Raw genomic sequence first — 15,926 nt, 5'->3', positions numbered from 1 at the left:
ATAAGCTGAGAAGAAAGTGCACTGACAGCAATACAAATATGCACATTGAAATGAACAAACTCTGACCAAGTTTTGAAAGAGAAAGTCTTCTCCAAGTGGTTACACGCAAAGTCCTCCCTGGATGGTTGCAGGAGTACTTGTATACTACACTCTGAAAGGCACAACTCTCACTACAGGGTGTTAGAGATACCGATCTCTGCTGCACCACGCTGAAGACCATCCTGCAGACCATCGGTAAGGGACAGCTCAGCCCCACTGGCTAAAGACGTCCCTTTCTCCCTAAGAAGCTGCTGCAGCCTGGCGGCAGATGACATCTGCTCCCTTCTGACCAGCTCCAACGGGCTGTAACGCAGCATCCCACCCTGGCAGCTCCAGAGCCAGGGACAAAGGAGCGCGGCCAGCAACCCCCTCTAACCTCATTTCAGAGGTGAGCTCACTACGGTCTTGTTTTGCCCAGTCTGAAACATGATTACTTATTATTAGTGCCTTATTAATAATTCAGTCGTCCTGTTAATTGCAAAGCCTCTGAGAAAGCAACTGACAGTTACACGAGGAACTATTTGTAACGCAGATGCAGTCTCCAGGCCCGTCTCGAGCTGCGGTCAGCACGCAGCAGCAGCAGCGCCAGTCGTGTTTTCCCAGCAAGCCTTTGTTCGGGAGTGCTGCAGTGTGCTGCAGTGCAGTCCATGTCGCTGCCTCCTCCTTCCCCATTGCCAGGCGGAGCACGTACGCTGCAGAGACTGACAGAGACCTGGCATCGCTGAGCCATCCCCCCACTGCGGGCCTGTGCCAAACACAGCTACAACAACTCAGGCACCAGGAAAAGCAGCTGCGTTTGCCATGCAGGTCAACGGCTCCGTTCGGCACATTTCACACCACTCTCTCTGGCTGGGTGGCCAGCACTCGCGTTTTATTAGAGGTAAGAGTAGCAACACACACAGGGTATTGCAGCTGAGCCTTCAACCTCCTTTGGGCAGAAGTAGCTTCTTTTTAAAAGAAGAAGAAACGTGGCTTGTTAAAGAGCAACAAGCCTAGGCTACAAGATGCTAGGGATTTGCTCCTACCCATTTAGCTGTCAAAGAGAAAAATTATTCTGTACAGCCAGAAACAGCAGGAGAAAACGATTCCAAGTGAGATGCAGAAGTAGACTGTGCAGATTATTGGGGTTTCTCCCTATTTTTTTTAAGCTGAAATCACTGCGGACCAGAAACGGAGGGCCCCATGTTTGTGTCTGTTTTCCAGGCTCTTCTATTTCTAATGAGTGAAGCCGCCACTTTCCCTGATACTGAGCTAATGACACTGAGCACTTCCCGGCACTTTTCATTGGAAGACTGAAGTTACTAAAAGTAGGTCTGTCACCACTGCTGTCCCTGGCTGGGCACACTAAAACAAAGAAAGAAAAGGAGGGAACTTTTCTTAGGAAACCAAATTTGAAACAGCATCTAGTGCTCTGACATATTCCTATGCAGACGCCTGGACAGTGCTCCTGGGAAGTATTTAGGGCAGGACTACCTGATTTTAGGTAGCAGAAGGTATCTGTTTGACTTAACAGCACAGACATAAACTCATCACAGTCTTAAACCTGTAATCAGCATCTTGCCAAAACAACAGTGTTTTTCATAGATGGTTGTAAACTGCTGCTCAGTCTACAGGTAGGTCAGAAATATGCCACTAAAATGGGAAGTGGAAACAAACACCAACACAGAGCAGAGAGCCCCTTCCATGTTTAGCAGAGACTGCCAGCACCTACCCAGCAGCAGGGTGTACCCTTGGATTAGAAACCTTATTTGCTGCCTGAAGCTAAGTGGGGCAGGAGTGCATGGGAAGTATCTCCATGCTGCCCATCTTCCAGGCAATTAACCTTGCTAGCTAAGCAGCTAGGACAAAAGAACAAAGCCAACTGATGGCAATTTCAAAATTATTTATGTATATACCATTTTCATAATAAATTCTGTGGTTATCAAGTACACCAAGGTGTCCCCTTCAAAAGTGACTGGTCACTTGAAGCGTATGCACTGTGCTAGTCTAGCAAAAAAATATGAAAAAAACCCACAAAGGTGGTGGGGAAAGACCTAGAACAGGAAAGGGGTGACAGCAACTCACTATGCTGCAAGGGCTGGTACATCCTCAACAAAACAAGGACACCTAAGCGCAGAGGAACCGCCAAAGGGAAGGACACCTTCCCCCAAGGTTCCCCCTGGCCTCGGCAACGAGACAAACAACAAACGGCTCCTCCTCCTGTTCCCCCCGAGGCCTGGGCACACTCCAGACCAATGGCATTTGGACCGGGTCAGCACAACTCACACACTGCTAATAAGCTGACAGATGCCTTGCCCAGGGTGCAGCGAGAACACCACACGTCACTGTTTGTGTGGAAGATCCCTGGGTCACTCAGCTCCACAAAGAGCAGATCTCCTTCCTTCCTGGCTTGGAGCAGGGCCACGGAACCCGCTTGCTGTCAGTTAGGCTCCCAAAAGTAAACCACATATGAATACCGATTCCTACAGACTCTCCTCCTGGTGTACTCCAGCAGCACGTCTCAGGATCATTTTAGAAGTCAACTGTCCATAGGCAGGTGAACTTCCAAACTGTTTTACCAGGCTGCACTAGTCCTGTGCTGTTAAAATCAAGTTACAAAGAATAAAGATTATTTTGTACCATGAAAACTTAAGATTTTGCAGGGGCCTAATTAAAGGGCAAATCTTTACGTGACCTCCTAGGCATCAATATTCTTTAAGTCCCAAGTTTGCCAGTCTGTATCAAAACATTATCACTCCTGTATTCTCAGCAACAGGATTTGGCCAGCTTCATCCCTAAGGACAACAGCATAATGTTGAAAATAAAAGTACAACTGAAGTCACAGAAACTGGTGCAACATCTTCCCTTTATATAGTCCTGGGTTCAACAGTGTCAAAACAAAATCAGCTTTACATACCATGAGTCTTATGAGATACGCCTGGTTTATCTTTAAAACTGATGTATCTGTATTTGTGTTAGCAGCCAATATAGAAAGATGACTGCTACAGCCACGTAAGAGGAACCAGGCAGAAAGAAAGCCCCTCACATTTGGGAAGCAAAGGGTTGTGCTTTCTTTTTTGTACGTTGTGTGTGTTATGTACTAAATGTAACTGGGATCCAAACCAAGATCCTTCAGCTCAACAATAAAGGTACCTGATGACACCACAACACATTCTTTAAACAAAGTACCACGTTCCATCACAAAAGAAAACAATGTTTTCTGGTAAGGGAAACATGACAAAACCTGTCCCAGTCCTGCTGACTCTCTAATGTGTTTTCCTGTGAAAACCCTGATTGCCAAAAAGCACTGCCAGCAGAGCCCAAACACCACAAACGGGATGAAAATAAATTGCAAACCAAAAAAGACAAGCTGTCTGCAGTCATGCAATTTACCTTGCAATAACTAAGAGATGGGCTGTAAGAGCCATAGGGCTAAACGTTACAGGTATTGCTCTCAGAAGTTCAAGACCCTTTATCCCTTATTATTTATTTTGCTAGTCACACATTCTGTCTTGCTTACTTCAAGGGTCTGCAGAGAGCCACCTGCTTCACAGGCAATGAAGTTACAGGAACACAGCTTCCACATTCTTGTCTTCTATATTCAGAAGACCTCAAGACAAGCGTGTGTCTCGCAGTGCACTGAAGGCAAGAGCTCAACAGCATACCAATCATCAAAACGAGCTTTTCTCCTGCTGCTAAAATCTAAACAGCCCCAGCCCAGCACAAGCAGCTCTCTTGCTCTGGAAGCACCCTAACTCTTTCCAAAGGCAACAAAGATGCACGTGGCTACAAACACATCCACATATTTATGGTATTACCCAAGGACTCTGCTTTGGATGATACAATTTCAGACTTTTTTGTGAGCCAAAAAATTAGACTTGCAAGTTTTTCCATTTCTTGAGATCTCCCATTACATATAAATCTGAAGAAACATTACAATAACATTTAATAACATGTGGTTAAGAAACCACAAAGAAGGTTTCTGAAGCTGTTCTTCAGGGCTGTGCCCACCAAAGGTGATGAAAATGACCACATTTCTCTATCTCCAAGACACCTCATAAATTCACAGAAAACATTCTGAACATTGTGTCTTTTCTGGAAATCATTCTATTCTTCCTCAAATTTAACAACAAAAATGTAACACCAAAATTACTTCTGTTATTCCTTTGCACAGCAGGAAGAGGTGGTGGCTGTAGGTCCTCAGAGCCTGTTCTGTGAACAGCCCAAGCCCCGGCAAGGCAGGAGAGCCTGGTCTCGCAGAGCTTTTCCACCAGCAGCTGATTCCATCAGATGGGAGCTCTGAAGCTTTTGTGATCTGATCGATGGAGCCACAATACTCCACCCCTCTCACGCTGCACCTCCTGTGGAACTCTGCAAGCCCCGAGCACACCCCTGGGTCACAGGTGAATTTAGGGATCTGTTCCATCACACACAAAGCCATTTTCACTGCCATTGTCCTCAGCCCTTCACAGGGGAGCGAGAAGCTATCTCACGGATTCAAAACCAAGCTTAGGAAACACAGCAAAACTACTCATGGTGGTATTTCTTTGCAGGGTCCAGTCCTCCTGAGAAAGCCAGCTGCTGCAAGGTTGTCAGGGCTGGGATGCTCCCCAGCGCCGGCAGTGAGGACAGCCCGGCTGTCCCAGCAGGGAGGGACAGGAAGGAGACACTTGGTCAGATTTTGACCCGCGCTAAGAAATTGGTTTGAATTTCATCCTCATTTCCCTGTAAACATGAACAATCATTTGAGAGCAGAACAAGCTTCTTTTTAATTTGTATTCAAGGGAGCCTACTACTGATTACAGTCACGATAGCAAGTCACGGACAAAACATTTCTAGAGATGCAAAACTACTCTGGTACTAGTCTTCTAAGGATGCATGGCTATTTACACCAGCTGGCATTTTACAGAGCTACAGCACATACACTTGCAGTTACACCCAGACAACCTGGATATAGTTTTGCACTGTCTCTTTTGGCAGGGTTGCTTTAAACCAGTGGTGTTTTCTTAGCCCAGATCCCTTCACCAATGAATTTAAAGCAGACCTGCACCAACAGCTCTATGAGCCATCATGGCAGGCACAGTGAATGGAAAATGCAGTGAGCGGAAAGGTTAATCTAGTTTAACTCCAGACTCTGGAAGTCTCACCTCCACTTTCTCCCTTAGCAACCTCCAATAAATACTGAATTTCCTCAGTAAGAATCTAAACAGATGCTTGCCATTTACACAACAAGTTTTCACTGGGTGGCTGCAGAAGCACCTGCCTTGTGAAGGCTGCTAACAGCTTGTGACAGCTCCTGATGGCATGTACCCTATACTAAAAGGGTAGCTAAAACGCAGCACTTGCATAGCAAAAATCTGTATGAGGTTCACAAGGTTGCTACCAGGAATGCATGTGATTATACATCAAGTGGGACAGTTCCAACAGAACTACAAAAAGACACTCCACCACTTCCTTGCTCAGCCATGTGGTCCCACCAGCAAGAGGCAAGACACCTCAGACTTTGGTAAGGGTGGAATCCCCACCCTAAATGCTACAGAAAAGCAGGGACCAAATCTGGGGGAAACTGCTTGTGCTGCAGATCATAGTTATAAGCATGATGCTTCACCTGCCCTCTCTGCAACAGCCTACTCCTCTCATGTACTCCCCCCCCCCCCTTCTAACCCAAAGATCTCTTCCAAAGACACTGCATTATTTCCCTTTCTGAGTTATGCATGCACTGTTCCCAAAGAGCGGGCACCAGCTCAAACCATTGCCTCCTGCTCACACTTTATTACAAAACACAGTAAAGCCACATGTTAGCAGCCACTGAGTCTCAGATCTTGCATTTCTTTGTGCGGTAGACGAAACACCACTATGGTCCAGGTACAGAGCTAAGAGGATACCAACACACAGCAGTAAGTGACAAGACCTCCTTTGCTTGACAAGCTGCGTTTAAGGAGTTACACAGAGGGCTGCTTTTCTAATCTCTGCACACTGCTTTACTGGATAAGTAAAGACTTCCTTTTGCCAAGCAAGCTTCAACCAGCAAGAAACTCTCTGTACCTCCCATGATGGGGAAGTGAAGCCAGAGCTATTACAGAGGAAATACTGCTTTGCACTGGTGGTGAAAAATAAACCAGCAGTTCTTAGCAGTGAGCAGCCTCTATACCACTTGCCTCTGTTTTTTGAGGGGAGGTTGGTTTTTTTCTTTGTTTGGTTGGGGTTTTTTGTTGTTTTTTACAGTCTCACCTGGAGGTCTGTTTTTTTTGCCATGCTGCACAACCTAAATGATAGGCAGCATTTGACTGGAAGGACTAAGGGATGAGGGTGCATGATCTCTTCTTGCACATTCCACTGGGGCAGTTTCTGCCCAGGATATAATTATTTCCCCACAGACCTCTAACGGCTGAACTAACAGTGCTGTGCGAGATCTGCATCTGCACATGTTCCCAAGTACTGGCCTTAAATATTCAAGAGATAAGAAGCTACTCCGAGGGCACTGGCTTCTCAGCATGTGCAGTTTCTGTGTTACAACATTCACTGTATGAACACACGCAGACCGAATTTAACATATGTGATAGCTGAGCACCATAAAAAAAACCCCAAACATGCAGCACAAAGACATTTTTCTGTTTTGCAGAGCAAGACAGGTACACCATGTTCTATCATCCAGTGCAAGCTATGGGTGGGGATGGAAGCAATCTAAGGGCATGTCGCTTCTCGTAGTGCCACTGCCCTGTACCTGTTTCACAAATCATCTGTCACTTGCCTGTAAAATCTTGCGCAATTCCTCTATACAGTAAAAATCCTGAACACCTTCCATGTCACAGTATCAATTTGATCTGGTTTAGTAATTACTTCTGAGGTGTCATCATTGTAGGAACATATATTTCTGAAATGTAACTGTAGTAACATCCTCAATGCATCTTACAAAAAACTTTTAGCTTTTTGTACCGATAGCAGTAAGCTATCACAGGTCATGCTCTCCACCAAGAAATTAAAGCACTTAACATTTTTAATTAATATTCTAAGACATCTGTGCCAGCGAGGCAGGTCACTTCCAGACCTTTTGATAGTGTGAAATGCCACAACTCCCAAAGCACAAGATGAGGAAAACACTACTTACACTCTAAGCCTAAGCAACAGCTGAACAAGGTCCACGCTTTCACAGAAGAAATAAACACTGCTGGGCACAGGCAGGAATAATGATGCAATCCAGACTGGCACATATAGCCATTGTCACTGATTTTAAGCCATTAATCCACCTACCAAGCAAGACTTCCAATCGGCAACACTTCATAGTTCTTCCAAAGCTGTAGGACTTCAGCTATTACTCGCAGGCCACCTGGGACTATTCTGTTCCCCTCTAATCCCCAGAAAGGGACGGCTCAGGCTGACTTCTCCCTGCACCCCCCCACCCCACACACCCCCCGCCCAGGCTTCTCTTCCCCAGAGCTTAAGGACAGCAAGATTGTCAATACTATCCAGGAACAGCTACTTCAGCAAACCAGGGAAGGTTTTAGACACGCCATGTGGACCTGATGTATTTTAGAGGTCCGGCAGATTGCTAAAGATGTCACTTCTTGTGCTACTTTGTAATTTGTATAAAACCAGTTGGCTGCCTAAGGTCACTCCCTGCATTTCGGGTCAGAAATTGGCTGTGCTTTCCGGTAAGTGTCAACACTATGAAAGATGTTGTGTTTGTGCATGTACGCAAAGAGCAACAGCCTCGCAGGACATGCTGCGCTGCTGCTCACCTGCACAGTGCTGCCCACTGCTCATGGAGACTCCCTCCTCCACGGGTTACATGCTAAAAGAGCTATAAACAGGAAAAAAAGCACCTCACAGGGCACTATGCAGTACCTGTGCTATGGTACTGCATGTACGATAAAAACACTTACCCAAAAGTTTTCTCTCACAAAAATTGCAAACATAAGAATCAAAATATTCCCTCAGAAATCACCAGACAGATGAGCAGAACAGTATCAAATAGGCTGTTTGCTGCAAAATCAGGTAAATAGCAACTGCTGCAAGCTACAAAACTGTGAAACACTAGAACGGGTCAGCAAAAGGGACCGAGATCTCCTTCGCTGGAAGCATTCAAAAAGTCTGACACCAGTCATCTTCACCCCATCCCTATACTGGGAGTGGCCTACACCGTCTTCTGAAGTCCTGCTCTTTTTGATGAAGCGCTCTGCAAAACAAGTTTTGCAATAACCTGGCACGGAGCAGGCGCGTGCTTCGAGCATCCCTAAGCTCCCCAGGGAAGGTTTGGGCTACTGACCTCATCCTACAGTGTACTGACTCAGGAATGCTAGACTGTGGAGTTAGGATGCAATCTGTCCTTCTGCACACGTGCTGCTACAATAAAAGTGCTGTCACAACTTGAGCTTGTGTTGTGACATTGCCCTGGAAGGACTGGGGGCCAACAAAGGAGGGCGAGCAGACAGAAACCCGGCAGTGTCTCACAGCTGGGGGCACAGGGAGAAGAAGGGGGAGGCACAGCAAGCTTAAGGTGGCACGCATTTACATTGTAATTATAGCAGCGTGACAGACAACACAGAAGCATGCAGATTTAAACCCAAACAAATACTGCACAAATAAAACACATCACCCTTGTAATACTTACTGGAAGCAGTACTTTGTCACATCTGCACATCCACTTGCAAAGGGTGGGGGTCCCGGACCCCTCTGTAGTACCTCTACCTGCTTCCAGGTAAATAAAGCGACACCCCTGACACCAGAGGACTGACCTGGGGGTCTCCAAAGGCATCAGCGGAGGCTCCAGCCAGCACCCGGCGCAGACCCTGCGGCAGGGGCGGACACAGCGGGCTCGCCCCCAGGCCGGGCTGTCGCCCTTCGCATCCCCGCAGCCAGCCGGGGCTCCTCCGTCCGACCGCGGCGCCGGCGGGATGAGCTCTGCCCCCGCCGCACCTGTGCGAGCGCGGCGCTCGGGCTAGCGCCCGCTGGCCTGCCCCGGCACCAGCACCGGCCCGCCCGCCGCAGTGGCAGCCGCCGCCGAGCGCCGGGCGGCGGGCAGGGGCATGGCGCTGCGCAGGGCCGGGCGGCGGGGCCGCCCCGGGGAGAGGCGCGAGTCCGGCCACACCTCGCCCGCCCCGGGCGCACCGTGCCCGCCCGCCCCGGGGCCAGCGCCGCCTCACGGACGGGTCCCGGGCTGCCGCCCGCCCAGCCTGTGCGGCGGAGCCTGCGGCCGAAGAAGCGCGGGCGCGCACGGCCCGCAGCCGCACCGCTGTGCCGGGCGGCGGGTCAGGCGAGGCGGGGGGAGGCCGGGAGCCGGCGGGGCGGCGGCCCCGTTACCCCCGGCGCGCCCGAGGGCCCATCGCCGCGCCCGACACCCTCTCGCACCCGCGGGCGCCGGTAACCGCCCCGGGCCGCCCGGACAGCGGGACTCCGCCGGGCTGGGGCCGCCCGGAGCCCGCCGCCCCGAGACCCCGCTGCCGGGCGCTTCGGCTGGGGCTGCCTCGACGGGGAGCGGGAGGGCGCGGGGTCCCGCCGCCGCCCCTCAGCCCACACCGGGGCCCCCCGGCGCCGCCATAGCGGGAGAGCAGCCCCGTCCGACGGCCTCCCCACCCCGCGCTCAAGGGCGGCCCGGCGCGGCCAGGGGCGGTGGGAGGCGGCTGCGGCCGCCGCCTTCCATTGTCTGTGCCGGCGCGGCCGGACGGTCGGCCCTGCCCTGCCCTGCCCTGCCCCGCTCCGCTCCGCTCCCGCCGCCGCCGGGCCCCGCCCCGCCCCGCCCGCCCCGGGCGCTGACGTCACCGGCCCCCATTGGCAGCCGCCGCTGTGTTTACAGCGCGCGCCCCGGGCCCGGCGGCCGCGGCTCTGGCCGCCCCCCCCCCCCCCCCCCCCCCTTTCTCCGGGGCCCGGCGGCCGCGAGACACCCCCCTGGGCCCGGTGTCCCGCTTCCTACCCGGCTCCCCGGCCGCCTCTCCCGACGCCGTGCGGCTGCGGGATCCCCCTCCCCGGGCGGGGCTCCCCCGCCGGCCCGGCCGGGGGGTGACGGTGGGCCCCCCCCGGAACGCGGGGGCCATTCACACACCCGTGCCCCAGCTAGAGTGGGGTCGGGCCTGTGTCACCCCTGAGCGAGTGGCTCTGAGGTGCAGTTCTCACCCCCTACACACGAAATAACGACCCTGATACTAATTGCCCTAATGGGGGCCGTTTGCAGGGCCGGTAAAACCGAGACTGAGCTCCAGGGCAGGACGGTGGGGTACCTGGGCCCCAGGGGCTCCACAGCTCCCACCAGCCTGGGAATCCACAGCGGCTTTCCAGGGGAGTCGGTGTCTGCCTGGGCAGTCGGGCTGGCTCAAAAGGCAACCACCAGCACAGAACACAAAACGCTCCTCACCGCGATTCAATCGCGTTATAGCCAACGTGGAGAAGGACAGACTGGGAAATGCAGCCAAAGCAATAGAAGACAGGCTTCCTGAGACACCTGTAGCACAGCAGCCTGTCCTGAACCATCCTCTTGAAAGAAAAAAACAAACAACCCTCAACAGGAAAATAAAACAAGGCAAAGCCTCCGCACAGGCTAGGTGTAGTAAATGTGACAGGAGGATGGATAGAAACGTTTGAAGCCCACAGGGTAGTTCCCAGCGGTGAACGAGGCCCCGAACAAATGCTCACGCATCCCAGCAAGCTGCACCACAGCCCTGTAACACAGCACAAGATGTTCATCCCTTCTCCTGAGAGCTCGACACACCATCTTTTCTGGGAAAACCCGAGATGTAAAGTTAGACACACAGTCACCTCAACCTGGATGGAAAGAGGAGCGATAAACAGAGCAAAAAAATTCTACTGCGTATGGACTTTTTTCTACCAAAAGTCTCTTACAGCTGCAGAACAACATTTCTAAGGAACCTCACCGATACTGAACATGTCTCTTCTACAAGACTGTGCTGTCTGCATCTCATCACATCTGCATGCTAGGAAGGCAGTCCGGTCCCGGTAAACAGACCTCTGCCGAGGATTTGGTGATGAACACCTGCCATCTTGCACGCTTACAACTGCGTTACAGAAATCACGTACCTGTCAGACTGTGAAATGCCACAGGTCGCACGCACACGCTGTACTGTCACAGTCACTTGAAAGCACGTGATCCCATCCACCTCCTGGTGCACCGAAATGGGAGCCTGGGTGCCACAGGTATGGCCACGTCATGCTAACGCAAGTGAGCCACCAAAGACCCCAGTCTTTTTTATGTTTTCCAGCCACGAAAGACAGCCAAATCTTAAACTGAGAATCCAACAGTAGCTGAAAGGCTGCCTGTTAATGCTCTCCTGCATCAGAACCATTCACGTCCGGTACCAGTCACACCCTTGTCCATCCCATACATGCTTGACTCATCAGTTCGCATGTCATTGCCTGCCTGTATTTTTAAGTCCTGTTTGGGCTCCCTATGGCAGCACTCACTCCTCCACAACCTCTTTTCTGCAGATGCATAAGCATAATGGCAAGGAGCACTCAAACCAATCTCCCTGGAATTTCTGATCACGTCCCATGCCAAGGAAACGTCATCTCTACAAATGCTTTTTGAAAGCAGTAAAGGCTTCAGCGGAGGGCAAGCATACGTGCTTGCCACTGGAAATCTGTACTAAAAAGCCTTTCTAACTTATTACACATCTGTCACTAGAAGGTCTCTGTCCTTCAGTTCAGAAGGGGTCTCATTTGCCTTTTGTTTTTCTTTCTTAAGAGAACCTCTCTACAGACAGTGAATGAAAAGTGAGGTCAAATGGCTATAGCAGCACACAATAGCTTCTGAAAACTCAAGTTTTATACAGAAAAAGAAGAGGCTGCCAAGTTAATCAGAGGAGATCAGGGTCACATGGGAGTGATGAGAAAGGCTTCCTTTGAAAAGAAAGGACACCACTATTCCAATTAACTGGGAAAAAAATGCAAGAACAGCAGCAGCTGGTGTCCACTGCCCATTTGTGAAAGATCTAACTCGTCTGTGGTGTAAAACAAGGAAAACTCAGAATAAAACAAGTGTGGCTGTGTACAGTTCAGAAAAGGGTGCGCTATCCTTTATAGTGCAGCACAGACAGCGAAAAAGGAAGAAGCCCTTCAGAGGATGGCCACCCAGCGTGCTGTCCCTTAGAACTCCTTCTCTGATCGTTCCTTCGCTTGGCTTGACACAGTCCTAGAAACAGGAGGCATGGAGGGATGTGGTCTCACTAAACTTCCCAGTCATTTGCAGTACTGCTCCCTGATCCCAATGGCCAATACTTGCTCTGTGCTCAAAAAGGTGGGATTTTATCCTCACCTGAAGCTCACCACTTCCACGAGTAGCAGTTACTACAAACCAGGAAGTAAGTTAATGGAATGTTTTTCTCTGGGGAAAAAACACAATTCCAGTTGTTTCACTCAAAACACCCTCCTGTTCATTGTATCTCTCCCAGACCCCGAGCCCTACAGGCACTGGTTTAATGTTCCCTGAATAATCGTTAAGAATTACCTGCCTTTTAAAAAACCTTAACCCAAAAGTTCCAGTAACTGCTTATAAGAAGGAAGTGTGATAACATCATACCACTGCTGCTCTCTGCTAGCGCAGTAGCCAGGTGGAAGCAGACCCTGCTGTGACGCTGCACAGGCACATGCGTGGATCTCATGGCATTTCTCTGTGACAGAAGGCACAGCAATGTCCCCCAGCGAGCAGCGTCTCTCCTCTGAGCTGGCACCAAGAGCTGCTCAGCACGCAAAAAAGTTTGGGCTCAACTTTTTCCTGCTGGTCACCATGGAACTCCAGTTTTGAATGTTTTGTTTCAGACGCTTCTTTGCTAACCCATCTTTGTTGACATCCGGAAGCTTCTACAGAGATGTGATTCCAAGTGTGCCTACTACCTTAGCATGAACTGGAAGCCATCCATACCTGAGAGTGGCAATTTTATGTACATACATATTTTAGTTATTGGCTTTGTTCACACCATATTCTTTCATGACCGAGCTACTATTTTAATGTCTGGAGCTTGCTACAGCCTGTGTAGCACAGCCTATGACTGCAAAGGCCTGCAATAACTACACGAGTCCTGTAACTGGACATTCTCAAGAAGAGCTTGCAGAAAAACCAAAGCCACTATGCTGTGAGCTGGATATGGTCAGGCAGGTACAGACTTGCCTCCTTAAGAAAGAAACAGAGGCTGAAGGTTTTCAGGTATCTGCAGAACTTAACAAAGGTGGCGGATTAATTTTGTCTTATTGTAACTGAAAATACACGGGTCACGTGTAGGAGGTCTTTGTCTTTATTTTAAAAAGGTTTGTGGAAGACAATGGTTTATCTAAACTTCTGTACAATGGAAATTGCTTATCCTTTTACTAGGCTGTTCCTGGGGTATGGTTGGCTGTTAACCCTGCCTCTCTTGCAGTGGTCCTGCTAGCTGGAATCATTAACTTTGTTTTAACAGTGTAGTGCAATGGAAAAGTGTTCTACTGAGTTAATCAAAAAGAATTTTAAAATTCTAGTCAATATTTTGGACTATAAGTATTCCTTGAAAAACCTTCCCTCAAGACTACGTAACAGGCAGTAGGGCAAGGATTTGAATCAGGGCAATTAAAGTCAACAGAGGAGGCAGGGATTTGTATATTTATTCTATTGATAGAATCAACTCACATCAGCTTATACCTTAGCTAGCTAAGCTAACATTTGTTCTCTAAGAATAAACGGGAAGATGATGCTGGTCCTTTAAATAAGAATGTAATGTGCTCCCTTTGGAGCACTGTGCATCAAGGCAGAGCTTTCTGATAAGTCATGGTTAGTATAATTATTCAGTCTTTTTCCCTGAAGGGCCTCTGCAATGCAGCGGTCCTTTTACTTTTTTTTTTCCCCTCCCTGTTAGCAATGCCCTAGTTTGTTCACTGCTGCAGTCCCCCTCCCTTCCACTGTCACCACATCATAACAATCTCTTAATTGAGAGCTTGTCTGCTAACCAGGAGCTCCCAGACAAACTGCAGGCACACCAGAGACAGCACTCACAGCAGCTCCTACAAATTCACCAGCACTGGGGGAATTGTCAAGCAAGGGTTTTAAAACCTATTCACTTTGCATGCTATGCTGGAGGGACTGCTAACAGCTGAATGTCAATCCCCATCACACCCATATCGGCTGTACTTCACATGCAGCACCCAGCCTCAGTAGCAGATGAAAAGCACCTGCAGACTCTTCCAGTACCCAGAAATCAAACAAACTCAATTGTCATGGTGAGCATAAGACAATGTGCACTTCCTCTTTAAGAACCATTTCCATTTCTGTTTGCAAGTATGCCTCTACAGCCAAGTCACACACCTCTCTTTACACTGCAATAACCACAGTGATCTGTCTCCATTCTGCTCGCATCCACAAACATCGGAAGCAGTGCCGCCCCAACTTCCTTGAAATGTCCCTCTTGTACGTGGCGTGAGAAACACAGCAGGCACAGGTCAGTGGAGACAAACTAAATGTTTGTGTTCTGTGATGCTACAGGGAGGGGGAGAGCCAGGGAAGGATGCTCCACTCTGCTGCTAATATTAATGGATAACCTTGAACAGCTGAAGATACAGGTACTGTGCCACTGAAATCATGCCTGATGCTACTTTGAAGGAAATTCTATTTCCTTACTATCTCCCCCCCAACTGTCTCCGAAAGCATCAGCTCAGACTGCACATGTACACACACCGCTCTGCCAGGACCCAGCTAGAAATGGCTCCTCCTCACCTGCCCATGGCGCTCACGTTTTACAGATGAGCTGTGGATGCTCTAATCAGCGGTGTCAGGGTGCTCAGATTTGACTTGCCTCACTAGTCCGCAGGCTCACAGCTGCTAATCGTATGGAGAAAGCTTATAATAAATGCTTTAATGAAGAAAGCTTTTCCTGTCAGGACTTCCCAGACAGAACAAGAGAGCCCACCAAAAACCTTTCAAACACCACCTGCCTACACTGACATGTAGCTGGCCTGAATTAAGCTTGAAACTGTCAATATTTCTCCTGTTAAATTAAAACAGTTCTAAGCATTTGCCATGTCCATCAAAGATCTAAAATAATAACAATGACACAATAACATATGCTTCAAATCTTCACCATGATAGCAATATTTTAAAGGCATTGAACTGGTGTCAAAAGTAATATCCACAGTAGATTTCCCAAAGCATGTGTAGTATTACAGTTACTGTGTTTGCAGCTGACAGACAAAGTAGGATGAGGTTAATTGCCTGAGGAACAAACTGCATCAGTATAGTAGCTCATTATTTCTCTTGCCTGCAGTATGGCCCTGTGCAAACAACTACTCCCATGACCTCTTTTGTGTAACACTTTGTAACATCGATATTAGTTTCTCAGCTACCAAATCTGTGAAGACTAAGGATCCAACCTTACCACATTTGTCCCCTTTATTTAGTAGAGAAAACAGACACTTTGCAAATGGGTCACCAAGCTGGAGTATTGGGACTTTGCTAAGATTGCACAAAACGCAGTGCCCCAGCAGCTGACTCCCACTGAAGAAGAAACATGAAAGCAGTATTACTGGTCCCTTCCCAGCACGTCATACAAAACAGCTTTTTCCCTGCATCTCCTTGGTCAGAGTTGGAAGCTGCATCTCTCTAGCAATTGTGCACAGGAAGGGAAATGAATGTTTCAGGCTCTTAAGTTCCCCTGCTATCCTTCTCATCTTGCTCCTTTATAAAATGCATTTTAGGGGCAGAGGGTTACCAGCTAAACCTGAACCTAAAACCTGCATGCACAGAGCTGCCATACAAATCCGGAGCCTGTGTTCCCATCCCTCAGTGTGACATTTGCATTGTAGAGAGATCTATTTCTGATCAATCATGGATTCTTCTGCCAACTACTTGGCTAAGAGCTAATGCTGTTAGGGAGTCCATCTCGTCCCTGCAATGCACAAGGGATGCTTTTATGAGTCCAAAAAGGGTGATTATGGCTGTC

The 15,926-nt window shown here is 49.1% G+C and overlaps 1 protein-coding gene across 14 annotated transcripts in view; it reads right to left on the bottom strand.

Annotated features, from left to right (window-relative positions):
• The window catches only part of CAMTA1 (calmodulin binding transcription activator 1), a 323,207-nt gene that overhangs the window by 28,391 nt on the left and 278,890 nt on the right, over nucleotides 1-15,926 (bottom strand). Inside the window, exon 1 of one of the 14 annotated variants that reach the window (XM_040588314.1) lies at nucleotides 11,047-11,123. The exons of 11 other annotated variants lie outside the window; for them this stretch is intronic. The gene's annotated coding sequence lies outside the window, so the exon portion shown is untranslated. Of the gene's footprint in view, nucleotides 1-8,629; nucleotides 9,726-11,046; nucleotides 11,124-15,926 lie in introns of those variants that run through there. 2 more of the 14 variants (XM_040588312.1, XM_040588313.1) reach the window with 2 other exon arrangements.

This window comes from Falco naumanni, chromosome 3 (assembly GCF_017639655.2).
Source record: "Falco naumanni isolate bFalNau1 chromosome 3, bFalNau1.pat, whole genome shotgun sequence".
NCBI classification, from domain to species: domain Eukaryota; kingdom Metazoa; phylum Chordata; class Aves; order Falconiformes; family Falconidae; genus Falco; species Falco naumanni.
The sequence above is the reverse complement of the archived record's forward strand: the minus strand, read 5'-3'. Positions and strand labels throughout refer to the sequence as shown.